Source organism: Gymnoscopelus braueri, assembly GCF_963280865.1.
Source record: "Gymnoscopelus braueri genome assembly, chromosome: 1".
NCBI lineage: Eukaryota > Metazoa > Chordata > Actinopteri > Myctophiformes > Myctophidae > Gymnoscopelus > Gymnoscopelus braueri.
Window position 1 is genome coordinate 27,342,643 of NC_137603.1, and position 17,500 is coordinate 27,360,142.

The 17,500-nt window shown below is 41.1% G+C and overlaps 1 long non-coding RNA gene across 1 annotated transcript in view; it reads right to left on the reverse strand.

The window, feature by feature from the left end:
- Positions 1-6,539: 6,539 nt before the first annotated feature.
- The window catches only part of LOC308091794, a 27,508-nt gene continuing 16,547 nt past the window's right edge, over positions 6,540-17,500 (reverse strand). The window contains exon 3 of the long non-coding RNA XR_013933742.1: positions 6,540-6,610. This is a non-coding gene — a long non-coding RNA (uncharacterized lncRNA). The remainder of the gene's footprint in view (positions 6,611-17,500) is intronic.

Here is a 17,500-nt window from a genome sequence, read left to right on the forward strand (position 1 = left end):
CACACACACACACACACAAAACAAAATCAATTACAGCTTTATGGTTTTAACCTAGCTCCAAAGTTCAGGAAATTTTGTTTGTTTATGTTTTTTTTCTCCTCCTGTCTCAACCCCTTAGATACTGTTGATAATTACAGTAGAAACACATTTTCTTTACAGAACAGTACGCTTGACTCACACAGACTCACTCATGAGTTATTAATAACTTCTCTTTTTTCTGATAACCTAGCCATAATCATTAGCTGATATTGTTCTTTATAACAACGTCTGTTTAAATCCTCTTCGTCTTATCACACCAATAATGGGAAAACATAGAGCTAAAGTGAGCGACTGACTGACTGACTGACTGACTGACTGACTGACTGACTGACTGGGGTCGCCCAAGGGTCCTTCAGGGGGTTTTAGGGGGTCCCCAGCTTAATGATTAATAGTTAGGAACCAAATGGACCATTACTGGTCTGTAACTCTGAGAGTGTACAAATGGAAACAAATGGGTTAAATTAGTAAATAAGTTAAATTAACACCAAGGATTTTACTGTGTCATATCACGTTTTTCAGGTGTTCCATTGCTTGCAAGTTACAACCCACTGCCAAGTAATACTATAAAGATGTCCTTGTCATGCAGCAATTCAACTCAAGGTATATCATTTCCTTGTCCTGCAGAAGTTACATGACATTGAAATAACTGGTGTCTTCATTTCAGGTAATTAATTAATTAATTATACTGAAGAGGTAGTTGATGGATATATGACAAATAGATAGAAATGAACATGTGAGATCCACACAAAAAACTCATTAATAATAATAATAATATGTTTTTCTGAGTACTCAATGTCGTTTTACATGGGGAAAAAGAGAAATAAACTTTATTCGGTAAAGAATAATTCAATCAAATAAATGTGTCTAAAAGCAAAAAAAATGAAAAACGGGGGGAATGGAGAATTAGCTGGGAAAATCAAAAGTATTCATTCTAACTACAGAATGAAGATGTACACAGGTGAACCACCCACTCACCATTGGAGTGTACTGACCAGAGTGGCCTAAACCATAAATTCCTACAACGAGTGTAAAAACCAATTCAAAATATCTGTTTTAATTAATATGTTTTTAGTGTAGAGCATACGATGGGTTTTTGAAAGCATTACTCCAAAACAGGGTTAGCAGTGTCCCTCTGAGATTCAAGTGATGTGCTAAAGACTGGCTGATGACAGTCTAATTAAATCAGCCTTTCAGTGTGAAGAGGCACCGTTACTCCGACTGGAGGAATATCCACCAAAAAAAGCTGTCCAAGCAATCACAGTGTCCCAACAGACACACGCAGTCACATGCAGTCACATGCAATATGCTGATAGCATGGTCCAGCATGTGTGTACACCCCCCCCCCCCCACACACACACACACACACACACACACACACACACACACACACACACACACACACACACACACACACACACACACACACACATTACACAGACGCACCTTGTTACGCCTTAACTAATAGCAATAGTGTCCCATCCACCACCCCCCAGCCCCGCTACACACACCTGCACATGTGCACGTACATTACTACAGTACACGCGCGCGCACGCACACACACATACACACACACACACACACACACACACACACACACACACACACACACACACACACACACACACACACACACACACACACACACACACACACACACACACACACACACACACATCTTGAAGTCAGAGCTGCCAGATGAGTAGTGAATTAATTTGTGTGAGCCACTCTAACATTAGGAAGGTGTGTTGAAAGGTGTCTGCTCATGTTTCAAATTAAACGCGCTGCTGGTCAGCATTAGCACCTCGCCACCCGTCGGCAACTGACACTTAGGGGGCTGGGGATGGGGGGGTTGGGGGGGGATCCCATCCGCCGTTCACACTGGAATAATTAGAACGTGTCAGGAAGAATTAATTTCCTCATTTTTCAAAAGGATACACAGAAATTACCATGTTATTATATGACAGGGTCCCTGGGAGGATTGGATTAAATTTGATTTCTTGCGCAGCCCACACAACAAATTAAAGTCATAAATAAGATGGTAAGAAGCGGGGCTCAGAGCATATGTTTATGGCAATGAGTGAAGCCAGGGGACCAGAAACAACTATCTTCATTTCATTTTATTTAAATCAGGCCGACACCGTGTGTCTGAATGACAGTTGTTGCTAATGGGTCCAGATTAGATGCTCCTTGATATTAGCACAGAGATCCTGCCACTTAATGGGGGATGCAACAAAATGTATACAGGCTACAGGATGGGGTCTTCCTCCACCGTATAGGAGGACCAGCTGAGCTACGCAGTAAAATCCTCAGTGGAAATTTAACTCAGAGAGTGTACAAATGGAACATGCAACAAATTGGTCCATTTGTACACTCTCTGAGTTAAACTTAATAATGAAAAAAACAACCCATCTCTAAGCTTCAATCCATGGTGAGATCGATTATAAAAGGTTGGTTATTCCAGACTGTAGATGCTGATTTCTCAGAGAGATCAGCAACGCAGTGCTGAGCAATGAGCACACAAACTTGACCACATGCACTGGAGTCTTAATACGTTTTAAATAAGTTACAGTCTAATAACATTATACTCTGTCAACCTCTGTTCGTTTTGGCGTCCGCCGTCTCTACATAAACTTAAAGACTACATTTACAGTACATGTACATACAGTGTCATGTTTATAACTAAATTATGCTTTCTGCCATGAGGAGAAACTGGAATTTGCAAGCAAAAAGAAGAGAAAAAAATAATTTCAGCTATGCATTTTATGTCATGTTCTGCATTGGCAGACAGCAAATGTTATCTACATACCACAATGTACAGTAAAAGATTCGATAAAAATGCCACTATGGGGGGGAAAAAGGGACAATATGAAACATCTGTGCATAAGTGACCAGGTATGGAATATCCTTCATCTAATCCTGATGAGACTTAATTTATTATTATTAATTTCAATAGCATGTTCAACTGACCCAGTCCAGCAACACCATATTGGTGACCCATGCAGTCTCTTCAAGGCTCCAATTAGACTTGTACGCTTACTATTACAATTCGACACAGGCCTGCCAGGGAAGAGTTTTTCAACTCTTTAGAAATGGGCCATCATTAGAGTCTAGCACTCCCCTGGGCACCACAAACTTTAAATAATTTGCGAATCAATTAACTGGCTACTCTCAACGTAACAGGGATTTCACACTCAAGGGTCACGGTGCATTATCAGTTGGAGACGATTCATGGCGTTTTGGGAGAAAAGTTCATGGTTGAAATCATTAATTCATTTTACCGGACTTTTAGTTATGCATTACTTTCCACAGCTGGGGTAGCAAGAAGATTAATGGCTTGTTCTTTGGTCCTGTTTTCTGCCGTATATAGCTAGTAGGTGAAACTCTGTCCTACGATACAAGGAGCGTACCTTGAGAACTAGGAAAGCAGCCAAGTCCATATTAGGTTTTTATTCTCCAGAGAATGAAATAAAGCCCATCCAAGCCATCATAAGCCATCAAGAATAAATAAATCTGTAAAAGCACAGAGCTATCATAGCTTGACAACCACTGAAAGAGACCGGTAACCCCAATTCAGGTGTTTCCAATCCAAAAGAATGCCTGCTGTCGTACACTCAATACAGACAACACAATAGACAAAATCACTGATTTAATGCAGTGATTCTCAAACTAATCACAAAGTAATCAACCATATTAATATGAATTTGGCCGTGGACAGCCGTCTGAAAACATTTTGTGCCAGGGACCCCCCCATACAAAATTCTTCTTGTTAAAAGTGTTTAGATTTTTTTTTTTTAAATGCAAAGATTTTCAAAAGAAGTATTTGAAAACAAGCTCACACAAACAAGCGCACACCGCAAAGCATTGTGAGCTTGTAGATCAGCTATTTTCAAATGGTATATAGGGTTGAAGTGGTTAAACTGATTTTGATGCTATATTAATTTTACTAGGGACCGTCCTGGAGCCCCCTCAAGGACCCCTGGGGGCGCCCAGAGCCACTGATTTAATGTATACTTTATGTTACCACTATTCCAAAACGAGCTTCTTTATTTTGCTACATGGATACGGTAATCTGTTTATGGTATGCACAGTTTCCTATTAAAGGAAGATGAGTTTGGTTCGTGCACATGTTCTATTATCTTGCCAGGTAATGGAATCTGCAATAATTAATTTTCCAAATGCACACTGAGCTCTTCTGAAGTCATTGAGGCTGATGAAATTAAAATGAAGTCTTTGTCAAGCGGTCTCCGTTTAGCAACATATTGCCCATAATCACCGCAGGGTCAGTGGACCGAACCGAAAGGTCCATTTGATAAATAATAGATGAATAAAATAACCATCGAAAGGTTATTCATTTTCATTATTCTACTGAAGTGCTGTTTATTTAATTTCTGACAAAATGGTTCTCCGATATCCTCCCCTCCAGGGCTGCCGTCGATACAAAGCTGACAGCTGTGAGACTGTACATGATCCACTGCTTATTAGAAGAAACGGCACCTTCTAAAACGGACTGCATTTGGTCCGTTCAGATTCTCCCATACGATCCTCAGGTGTCTTGAAATGGGTTCACACAAGAGTGATTAAACATGTTCCACCAACACGCCACACACCCAACAACCAAATGATTCACTGCATTGTTTTATGATTAATGAAACATGTAGATTAAAGTTGCAGTGGATCTAGATTCATGAGGGAGAGCATGAGGTCTGGCTGATAAAATTGCACAGGAGAGTGGGATGGAGCTCGGAATATTACAAAGAGACCGTACTCCACAATGACTTGGACAGAGATGTGTAATGGGTGCTGGCCAATGACCACTAGAGCCTCTATGTCGTTTTGACAATTCTAACACAAAGATTTTGCATAGTACTACAGTGAGTGACTACACACACACACACACACACACACACACACACACACACACACACACACACACACACACACACACACACACACACACACACACACACACACACACACACACACAACACACACACACACACACACACACACACACACATAGAGCTGAGCTACTATCATGAACACTAATAGATGCTCTTAAGATCTGCATATCTGCGCATGACTTATGAGATCCCTCTAGTTATAGTTACAATAGCATGCAGGATATAAACTGACTGACCGGCCTGTTGGCATATACAGTTATTGATCTCAGCTTCATTTGAACAATAATCTCCTCACACCCAAGCCTGATAGATCTCCTCACTCCTAGTCTGCGTCATTCACAACACACTGCAGACCTGCAGACGAGTGCATATACCGTACATTAGGCTAAGCACTGTGTCTGACAACAGTAAATGGCCATGAGATTGGAGACAGGATAGACATTTATCCAGGTGATATTGAAAGTCTCCTCACGCACATTAATATGACTCTGGCCTGACTCGCATGATATCTCCAACTGCATGACATTTGGAAAAAAAATATTAATATCAACTAACTTTCTAAGCTTTATTTGCTTAATATAATCTCAGATACAGCTTTTATTGGAGAGGCTCTGAGAGCAGCTGTAGAGGAAGACCATTAAAAGTGTAGAGATGGATCTGTACTTCTGAAGGGTTTACAGTATTTCTCATCAAATTCAAAAAAGATTTCACTGCTGTGCACAGTAGCACTGTTGTGATGAATACCAGCGCAAGTTGTATGCTTTTCAATTCTTTACCTTGTAGATCAAAAGATATTGAGAAAAACTATTTTGTCAACAGTTATTTCAGGGGTGAACTGAAGTGACATTATTGGGATACGTTGTTCCAATTGTGATTTGATGTGGCTACTTCCTTGTCTAGCGTAAAGAACTGATCCCTATTCAATCAATAAAGCAGTTCCCTATATAACAATCTTGCTCTAATTCAATTCAAAGAGCAAGGGGCAGCCCTTGTGTTTTCAAAAAGAGGGTACTCATACAGTAAAACTCAAGTGAACATAATTACACTCTCTCTCTCTCTCTCTCTCTTAGTCTTGACAAATACATCACCCATGAAATTAGCTAAATAAATAAAAAAATATAAGAGAAGATTGTCCACTAAGCCCTACAATATATACTTTGTCATACGACAAATAGTGAAAATAACTGATCTATAAGCTCACATAGTGTGTCACATAGAGAGAAATTGTGAACTTCTTTTTTTTTAAATATATATATATATCATTTTTTTTGTTTTGATTTTGATTTTCAAAATAGGGACGCCAGGGTTAATATGGTTACAGGAAAGCTCAATTTATACTCGATCGCACAATGGTGTTGCTTGCTGACAAGAGCAGATCAGTTACTGTCGGTAAGCGATACTGTCGACGGAGTATAAATAAGGCAGGAGAGTCGTGTGGATAACATTGTACAAGTGTAACTGCCTAATTGTGCAGACATTGTGTAACTACCCAATTGTCCACCTCATTTGCTGCAGGTGTTCAGTGTGGGTGGGAGACACCAGGGGTGAAGGAGGCATGTGGCTAGAAAGAAACAAGTGAAGAGGCAAATTGATACTTACAAAAACTGAAAGACTCAATCCCCAGCTCCCAGTGATCACTGGTTAGTTGATGTTGAACTCATGAAAATGACCTGAAATGCAATGGAAACACAAGACAGAAACGGGCATTCAATTTGTGGTGTTGTTGTTTTTCTTTTGTTCTCGTCTGGCTATTGCGCTAAATAGGGGTGCAACAGTTAATAAAATTAAGAAATGTAATTGATAATAATCTGATAATCGATAATTTCATAAAATTAATGATTAATAATCGATCCCTATTTTTTACAGATTCAAAAATAGTGAAAATAGCTGATCTACAAGCTCACAGCGCATTGTGTTTATAATAAAGTATAAAATAGCACTTTAATGGTTAATCGATGTTTAAATATTAATAAAAAATGCTTCTCGATTATTTGAATAATCGCTAAGTAAACTATCGATAGTTGCAGCCCTAGTGGTAAATTTGTTGCATCTAATTTATTAAAGAACAAATGGAGTAAAGAGTTCAAATCAGCCAGGTCAGTTATGTAACTGTATTTACTGTACTTGTATCAGAACAAACAGAGGACTAGAGAAAGACATACGCAGTAAAATCCTCAGTGTTCATTTCACTCACACGGTAGAAATGGCCCCGGAGTAGTAGCAACACGGGTGACTGTTGGCTGAGGGTCAGAGTCTATACAGCTGAGCTAAAACAGCTATGTTAGTGTCTGACTTGCAGCCTCATAGCTCTCACCATCGGGAACCAGGCCTAGACAATGTTTAAAATCCACTTCTCTGGTACCTCATTAATCTGTCCTCCAGTCTGTGGATTCTACTAATAAACAGCTTTCATATAAAGCGGTTGCTTTATTTAATTTCGCTTTCTTTCTTGAAGCGCTGCTTGCTAATGATTTATTTAGGGGCATGCTCTGCTAGTTACAGCAGTGCACTTGAAGTCCTGCGAATCACAAGCTTTGTTTGATGACACACAAGCGAGGAGAGAAATCCAGCGTGTGCGCATCAGATGAAACCCAATTTCCAACACAAATATTTCTACTGCCATGTATTAGTGAAAATAAAGTAGAGAGAAAAGTATTCAAGTCAAATATGTGTCAGCAAAGCTTCAGGGGAGAAAATACAGTACCTATTGATGTTAAGCCTATTTGATGTTCATTTCCTCGCATTATGTTGTTTTTCACAAAAAGCCCACATCTCATTAATAGCTGATTTATACAATTACCCTGCCTCTGCACTAGCAATTAAACAAGGACAGAGGTTTTTAAGGTCATGCTTAATTGATCTTCCACTAATTTGCACTACTGTACCCCTGACTCCTGCGGCTGGGACCAATAAGCCACCAACAAGACCAGATGAATGTACTGACTACCACTGCATTCTGATCACAGCACAGGCAAAAAATCATAATAATACTTTTTGCGTGGGAGGAGGTAAGGTTTAATAGAGTACGTCAGATAAAGGCAATAGTCACAGAACAGATCATAATGTGGTGGCCTTGAGGTGACAATAGAGGAAAGATGGCCCAGAGACTGACCTCAGCTAAATGGAAAGCTGTAACCTGAATGGCAACTCTGGCAACCATCACCCCCACCACCAACACCACGCACAGACATGGAAAAACACACACATTCATGCACAGGAGCATCATGCAAACCAAAATGTAGGGAGGCATCATTATACTTAAGCCTTAAATACTTCATTGTACGACGAATAGCGAAAGTAGCCGATCTACAAGCTCACAATGGGTCGACATGTTGTGAGCTTAGTTAATTGGGTTTTTCTCGCTATTTTTGACAATTTGTGACAATAATGACATGCCCAAAATAGAGACAACACGTTGAAATGTGTGTGTGTGTGTGTGTGTGTGTGTGTGTGTGTGTGTGTGTGTGTGTGTGTGTGTGTGTGTGTGTGTGTGTGTGTGTGTGTGTGCGTGTGCGTGCGTGCGTGCATGTGTGTGTCTGTCACACTCACACTGTGGCCAGTGTAACTCTGTGTTTGTCTCATATGACCCCGAGATGTGCAGTGCCGAATGGCATTTCGAACGGACCAAAGGATTCAGAGAACCAAAAAAACACGAATATCTGTATCTGTCTGACTGCGGGTCTGAGGAGAACGCAGAAATTCTCTGTGTGTTCGGTAGATTGTATGCATCGGCTTCCTTGATTGGCCAACCCGAACTGTCGGCTTCACAGATTGGCGAAGTGTCACGTTACGTTTGTGCCGCATAGCCAATTTAAGACTCTGATTGGCCAACACGATCCGTCAGATTAAATGATTGGCCGAGCTTCGCGCAACGTTCGTGCTGCATAGCCAATATAAATGACAGCATAAGCAATGGAACAGAAAGAGGGCGAGAGCCATAATATGGAAGAAGGAGAAGAAAAGTTGGTGAGAACAGAAGGTACAGTGTGGGAAGTAGGAGAGAGGAGGTCATCATAATATGTATAGGCTACCCGTATTGCATCGTTCACGACATGCATGGCCCCAAGTAGACCGGCACCAAATAGGCCGGGCGCCCAAAGGGCGGATGGATTGAAGTAGTCTTACCTAAATCCATAACCTGGACCTCTTATACTGGCTACTACCTTTCTGGTAGTTTTTTAAAAGAAGAATATTATAGCCAGCATCGTGACCAGGAAATATCAAGCAAAATTCAATGTTTCCTGACTATAACCTTTGAAAGTGTTGCACTGCCATATCATGTTTGATTTACACAGCTTAAGTTAACCTTTAAATCAAATTCTCTGATAATCTCACGACTGACAGGCTAAACAACTGGATTGAGCTAAATGTACCTTTAACTAGTTGCTATAGTTTACCTACTGTTACCTACAGTATATTAACCAAATGCAACGTAGTGAGTATGACTTACTGTATACTTTAATAACCATTTTAACTTCTTCACATCATTTAGTTTTAACTCCAGCATTGTGCAACACAAGGTAATAAACGCAAGGCAAATTATTACAACAAATAGGTTTTACTCATATGATGTAAAAAAAATAACATAAATACATAATATAAAAATAGTAGGGAAAAAAAGATTCATTGCAATTGTTAGTGTAGTAACTAGTTACACACGAGAAGGCTCTAAGTACAAGGATTTACAGCCTACAGTACAATGTTGTCAACTTGTAACAGATGTATAGCCTATTAAGTATAGCCGATCTACAAGCTAGCATCATGACCTGTTGTAAGTTTATGAATTTGCTATTTTCTAAATTATTTTGAATTCATTTTTTAATTAATTTGAAAATGTATGCCTATAATGACATGCTCAAAATAGGGACGGCAGCTTGAAAGTGGTACGGTAAGTGCATGTGACAACAGAAACCTTGAACCCCACAAGTTAGAATGAGCACGATTCTCCTATTCATGCACACACAGCATTCACTCATACCGCAGATGCAAATGAGCTATACAGCTAACTTTGGCCAAACGGTTATGTTGTGCATGGCCACTGTTAAATACTGCAGACACAGAAGCATGGATGTGCACACGCTCATGTATACAAATACGTACACACAAATATAGTATTTACTAGTATTAGTAGCTGTGTAATCACACAATAATTGCTGGCTGCTAAATCAGCACATTTAACACGGGTGGTAATTGAGCAAGCCAGGCTCTCTTTGTTAAACATCTGACTATAAAGTCCTGCCTTAATAAAGGGGTCTGTTAGTATTACAGTGGGTAGAAATTAACAAGTCTTTTAATTCGTAATGTGACGCTAATTGAGAACAATGAGAAACATAACAAATGGAGAAAAAAATCGTACTTTCTTATTAATGACTCGTAAAAACGAAAGAAATTTCTTTCAGAAGAGAATTTATTGAAAATAATAGGACAAATTTAAATAATTTTATGATGAAATTGCCGTAATCCCAGTGGTGCAGTGAAAGCGTCAGTGGTAGCCTATTGTGCAGTTGCTCTTTTCCTGCAGTGAATTAGGACTGTAGGGAAAATAAAACAAGCCTTTCCTTTCATAATTGGAGGACCGTGGTTTTATTAACCATAATTCAATTGCCCTCCAAATTCACATCATTAGTTTCTCCACAGTTTTATTATCGAATCATTCTCTCCTACAGTCTCATTTTCCCCTTAAGTCAAAAGTCAAAATCTCAGAGAGAGAGAGAGAGAGAGAGAGAGAGAGAGGGGGAGACACATGCAGAGTGGATACTATATTATATCTCCATGTCAGCAGTCAATGTCGTACATGAATGACCTCTAACAACACTGATACACCTGCACCAGTTTCCTAGACAACCACCAGCTGTTGATCAACAGCTGAGGATGAACTGATGTACTGTACCATCTAAGGTGATTGTTCCCATTAGACTACTGACACTGTAAGAAGTAGCCACAAAGAGGTCCATTGTTAAAATCAAATCAACGTACCACACTAGAAATAGGAGATTAACTCTTGAGCAGAAAAATCCAAATAGCTGTATACGAAGCTGTACATCAAGGCAGCATAGAGAGAGCTCTGACCACCTGTGGCATTTCCCTCAAAGAGTGGCCATTGCTCTACCAGTGGTAGCCACAACACACACACACACACACACACACACACACACACACACACACACACACACACACACACACACACACACACACACACACACACACACACACACAAAAGGCTTTAAATGGTAAAAAGTGTACATTTTCCAAAATAGTTAAAAGTAGCCGCTCTACAAACTCAACGCAACATCATTTTTTAAGCATAACATATTTTTAAGTTGTTCATGTACATAATGTAGTGAAGCGCAGTAAACCATTTTAGCAGCATGGCGATGTCAGAGACTACACACACACACTATGCCTCCCATATACAGTTCACACAAACATACATGCCTCCAGGATCTACCATTTGGTCTACAATTTCCTCCATACAATATGCAAGAGAAAGCCTTCACAGCTGTCACAAGTAGGCCAACTGAGATTCACTCCAAATCAAATGAACCTTCAAATTCCAGGCATGTGTTCGTCTACAGCAGGGGGTACGCTTGATTTGATTAGCTCGGAACATAACGGAGGCTAGTGTTTGACCATCATATGACAGTGGTTCAGTATCAATAGGCAACAACCACACACAGCACTGCCAGAGCCTGGAACATGGATTATTGCATAACAGCACCTCAATTGCAACGTGCACATTGTATATAAATATGTATTTATTTATTGTAGGGGTAGCAAAAATGTATGATTGAACTATTAACAAATTCAGGTCCGGAAAAAAGTACTGGATTGCATCATGAAAAGTTTTCAAGCCTCTGACATTTTTTTCCCACATTAGTGCGTGTGCGTGCGTGTGTGTGTGTGTGTGTGTGTGTGTGTGTGTGTGTGTGTGCGTGCGTGCGTGCGTGCGTGCGTGCGTGCGTGCGTGCGTGCGTGCGTGCGTGCGTGCGTGCGTGCGTGCGTGTGTGTGTGTGTGGGTGTGTGTGTGTGTGTGTGTGTGTGTGTGTGTGTGTGTGTGCGATTTGCGTGCGTGTATGCGTGCATGCGTGTGTGCGTGAAATATGGGTGATGCAAGCCAACACTTGCACTTGAACTTCTGTTTGGAATTCATCCAGATCTACAACATGTTAAAAAAAAAAAAAAACTCTCCCAATCCTCTATTCCAAATCCTCACCCACGCTCTCGTCCAAACACGCTAAAGTAGGAATTTTGCAGAGGTAGTTATTTTTACAATGGAGGTAATCTCCGCCATCAGCAGGTTGGTCCCCACTTGGCTGCTGTCTGGTTATCTCTGCAGAAGCAGCAGCCATGCACACAGACAGGCCTGGGGACCAGGGGAGTTTGGGATGCAATGAGGTGGGTCTATAGCAGCACTTCCATGGGGAAATGGGGAAATAGGGAAGGGGGAGGAGGTGACTGGGTGTGCGCTGTGTGTGGGGCTGTGTGTGGGTGGGTGGGGTGGGGTGGGGGGGTTTGAACTGCAGAAGATTCTAGCAGAAGAAAATTTCTAAGGGCATGTTCACACTGTTCATGTTCACCAAAAATGACCAAAAGGTGACCACATAGAGCAAAAGGCGCTGGTTAGTGTGCTTTTTTTGACAGAGCGGAGCCACTTTTTATCAGCTGACAGATCACGATAAATTGTGTTTCGTGATCTTCGAGGTCTTCAAAATGCCCCCGTAAACTTTAAAACGAGCTTCATCCAGATGGAGCTCCTGGATGAGGTTGTGATATACAGTGTGCCCCGTACTGAAGTCAGTGCTGGAGGGGGTCACGTCTTTTCATTTTGTTCATAACAGGCAGACAGTGTGAACACCCCCTAACACAGTATTAGAACACAAGAGAGTCTGATTCAATACACAATTCCCGTAAGACTATCCAGTGTCCACTATCTTTAATGGTTAATATGCAATGGCGGTGAATAGTCGGCGTCATCAAGAATGTGCTGGATAGTGCATGTGTCCATTTCTGAACACTTGATAACATGAAACAACGCATTTGACGTAATCATTTTGCGATGTCAACATTTTGCAGAGAAATACACAGAAGACATTGCATATTTTTTGCCAGACAATATGTTGTTGATTCCCTTGCATCAGAACGATGGGATCGGTGAAGTACCTCTTTAATTTATAAATTTCTGACTCAAGAGTATGTACATGTAACCAATGAGGGTCCATATGGATACATTTATACACTCTCAGAGTTAAATGAACACTAAGGATTTGACTGTGTACAGTATAGGCTTATGCACTGCAGGGTGTTTTCACAGTGGCACAGATCACCTCATGGAAGTACAGTATCTGAGGAGACAGAGCCTGTAGATAACCTGATTAATGCGGAGCTCTGAGTTCCCGCTGGTATGATGAACTGTACACAGGCATGCACAAAGAAATTTGCTCCACTCCTGTATGAGAAAGACAAGCTTTATTTCTACTCAGAATCCACCATATCATTGGGTTATTTGCTTCTGGATACAGGCCAATCACATTCAAACAGCTGTTCCATGCTCCAGTACCCTGTTACCTGTCACAACCTTACAATCCGCTCTTTTTCCCCCTTTTTTCCATCTTTATTCTTCTGTCTGAATGAACTGGAGTCAGTATAGACAGAGTTCAGAGTAGTCCAGCACTGATGTATCGAGCATGACCAGCAGTGAAACCACAGTCAAAATATTTTGTTTAGTTGGCCTAAAACGAGAGGCCTTTTTAACTATGACAATACTAAGTGCAAGAGTGTCAGATGAAGTGTGTATGGGGGAATCCACAATTGAGTATCAGTCTGACCAGCGTTTGTTTCGAAAAACAGCCTCATACAGCACTGTGGCTGAGGAGGGCTTTCATGTGCTGCTTGGCAAATACATTATGTGTCATTTCCTCAGCCTCAAATAGCGAGAATACGAGTCCATTTACTGGGCATCTGGGTGGGTGTGTGTGGGGGGGCAGCATTCAGGTCCCCGGTGCTCCTAACAGGCAGGCATTGCAGTCTGTGCAACCTATCAACTCTCTTTGATTCCCTCTCATGCATTCTTCACTCAAAAACACTGTAAGCCCATTGATGAGGATTCTGTCTGTCTGTCTTTGTCTTTCTTTCCTTCTTTATTTCTTTCTTTCTTGTGTTCCCTTTGAGCATTAGGTGTGTATGCGCACGCGCGCGTGTGTGTGTGTGTGTGGGGGTGTGTGTGTGTGTGTGTGTGTGTGTGTTGGTGGAGAGCTATGAAAACGTCTGCCTCTCTGTCTCACAGGTAAGGTGTTTATTTTCAGGGCCCCATCTTCTAGTTTACTGAGTGGTGGCGTTTCTGCCTCTTATCGCCTGGCCCTCACGGGGCACTTTAGCCCCTCAAATCCTGTTCACCACATACTGGTTTTAGAATCTGTGAAATGAGTGCTAGAGAAGCGTGGCCACAATGTCTGCCTGTGTCGCCACTGGACTCAAATGGGCTCGCTGCTTTTTTGTCCAGGGAGATACATAAATGGAAGTTTTTAACACCTCAAAGGAGGCTGGGTCTTTGTGTTGCCACACTAGAGAGGCCTGCCAGTCTCCTGAGGAGGCAGACACGCTGAGTGCTACAGGACAAAGAACCAGAGCAGCAAAATCAGCAGGGGCATCACTCCGCTGTGGGTACCAGGCTCTCACACACACACACACACACACACACACACACACACACACACACACCCACACACATCCCCCCCGCCCCCCCCCCCCCCCACACACACACACACACACACACACACACACACACACAACACACACACACACACACACACACACACACACACACACACACACACACACACACACACCTACTGTACGTGTATTTATATATAGAGAGAGATAGACAGATATACACTGTAAACATCCTTAGAGTTAATCTAACTCAGAATGTACAAAGGGAACCAATGGACTTGTACAAATGGATAAATCAAAACTGAGGAGAATGAAGAAAGAAAGAAAGGAAGAAACAACAGACAGAAAACAAGACAACTAACTTATGATTCAAGATAAATGTGACACATTCCATATTCATTCATTCATTCAGGATAAATGAACAGAAGATTTATGAAAATGTCTGCATGATGAGCAATGCATACAACCTGACCACATAATCACACAGACTCGACAGCAACAATAAAACATTAATAAATAAATAAATCAGCTAAAAAAGAAAGGGAAGAAAAGCCCAATCTGAATAAAAAATCACTGTTATTCCATCTCTAACAATACCGAATACAGTAGCTAACTGTAAATAGGTTCATACGAAATCGAACAACCAACACACTCAATACAAACCTGCATAACAAACTCCACCATCTATTGATTTGAGCTCCACTATTTGAAAATGATTTCCTCATTTCCATGCCAATTTCCCTTATTGAAATTCTTATTTTTTATTCCCAAGGACTAGCCAACAACTGGCATCTACAATCAGTCTTTATGGTGTTTAGATGCCTACAATAAGCATTTAAATGCAAATATCTCTGCCTCGTACAAAAGGAGCTACAACTTCTGCCAGTAGCAATGTAATCAACCTGCAATTGTCTCCTGACTCCAAGTGGCTTGAGGCCTAAGCCGCAAGCATCTGTATTCAAATGATTCCCTATTCCAACACCATTGCGCTGAAAATCAATCACATGGTGAATTAAACCAGAAAGGAAACAATTGATCCATAAATGATCAGGTTACAACAAGGCACTGGTGTCTGCAAATTATTCAGTGTTCTTCTTGTTCAGGAAGAAGCAGGCACGCACTATTTGACAGTGCATGGCCTCAACCCACAGATGGCTTGTTTTACTGTCACACTCTTTTGGATTGACAAAGGCAAGCCTACAAAGAACTATTTGACACCTAGATCAACACCAGGACAGACTGCTTAAGCCAAGGGCATGTGGGACACCTCTAATTGTCTAGTAATAGAAAAAAAGTAAGTTTAGACAAGAATAGAACACACATAGACAGACATTCATATGGCGTGTTCAGTGCCACAAGCAAAGTTCACTCCATAATCTATAGCAATTGGGACACAGCATGCAATGAATAAACAATGCCATAATTATTTTTCTTCCCCACAACCAAGAACATTCAACTGGAAAATGTAGATAAATTAACACTTTATTTTGGTCATACCAAACAAGATTGCATCTGCCCTGACATTATTACAAACCATTGAGAGAATGGGTGATTTAAAAAAGAAAAGAAGGAAACAGGGGTCAATAATAAATGCAGGAAGGAGTGTACACAGCATATAAGGCCATGGTGTAAATCTCCTGGTGATTGGTTCATATGCATTGCATTGGCTTCCCTGGCCCCTGCACAGCCATTCTAACAATTAACATTATAACCTCTGCTGGTTTTGTTTTTATTTACAGCTGGAGAGATCATTTGTCTTTTTTTGAGCCCTACAATTAATAGTGGCATTTTCCAAATGCAAATGAGTCCATTTAGAAGGGAGGGAAAATGATCAGTTTGAGAATATTTCTGCCTTCTTAATCTTCTAAAGAGGGAAATGATTTAAAGGGAGGACACAAATCTCCTGTGACATGGCAGGAACTGTGGGGCACTTTCCTCTCTCTCTCTCTCTCTCTCTCTCTCTCTCTCTCTCTCTCTCTCTCTCTCTCTCTCTCTCTCTCATCTCTCTCTCTCTCTCTCTCTCTCTCTCTCCAGTCTCTCTCCCTTTCCCCTCTCACTCAATTCCCTTGCCCCTCACCCTCGACCTCTCTCTCCTCGTCGTCGTCCCCCCCCTCCTCCCATCCTGCGGGGTGGAAGGACAGCGAGTGAGAGACAGGGAGCCCAGAGTCAGGATCTAGCCGGCTTGTCCCTCAGAGGAAACAAATGTAGTGTTTGAGTCACTGATCACTGGTCTAATTGAGTTTAACACTCTTTTTCTGGATTGAAAAAAGAGCCTTTGAAATGAGAAGGTCAAATTACCTCTCCAGTCAGGCAATAAATAAGTCAAACAAGGTAAGGGGCTCCTGCCAGCATATTTTAGTGGCAAATTCAATTAGTGGAAAAACAGGAGATGTGTGGTTCTCTATTGGATGCTCTTCCATTCCATGCAGCATAGCCTAAGAGTCCGAGTTAAAGATCCCGCTGGCCAGACGAGGACTAGTTAATTAACCCTAATATTTAAGCTTTGAGAAGAGACCATTGCACATGCGTGTGCATTAAGCACACAACGCTAATATAAATGCTTTGATATCTCCATCATTAAATCAAATCCAACCCTAATACAGTATGTGATCGAGATACACAGTAAAAAAAAAAATTATAAATCTGAGTGAATTTCTTTTACCAAATGAACCCTTATTAAGCGTTCATTTGGTTACACTTGCATACTCTCAGAGTTAAATTACTGTCTACCCATGGTAATTTTATGAATAATCAAATACAGCCTAAACAAACTAGCCTGGTAAACCATCCCGTGAATTCGCATTATCATGTGTCTTCTGAAGACACATGACAACCGACCAGGATGGTTTACCAGGCTATAAACAGACTGCCTTGAAATAAATGTGTGACTG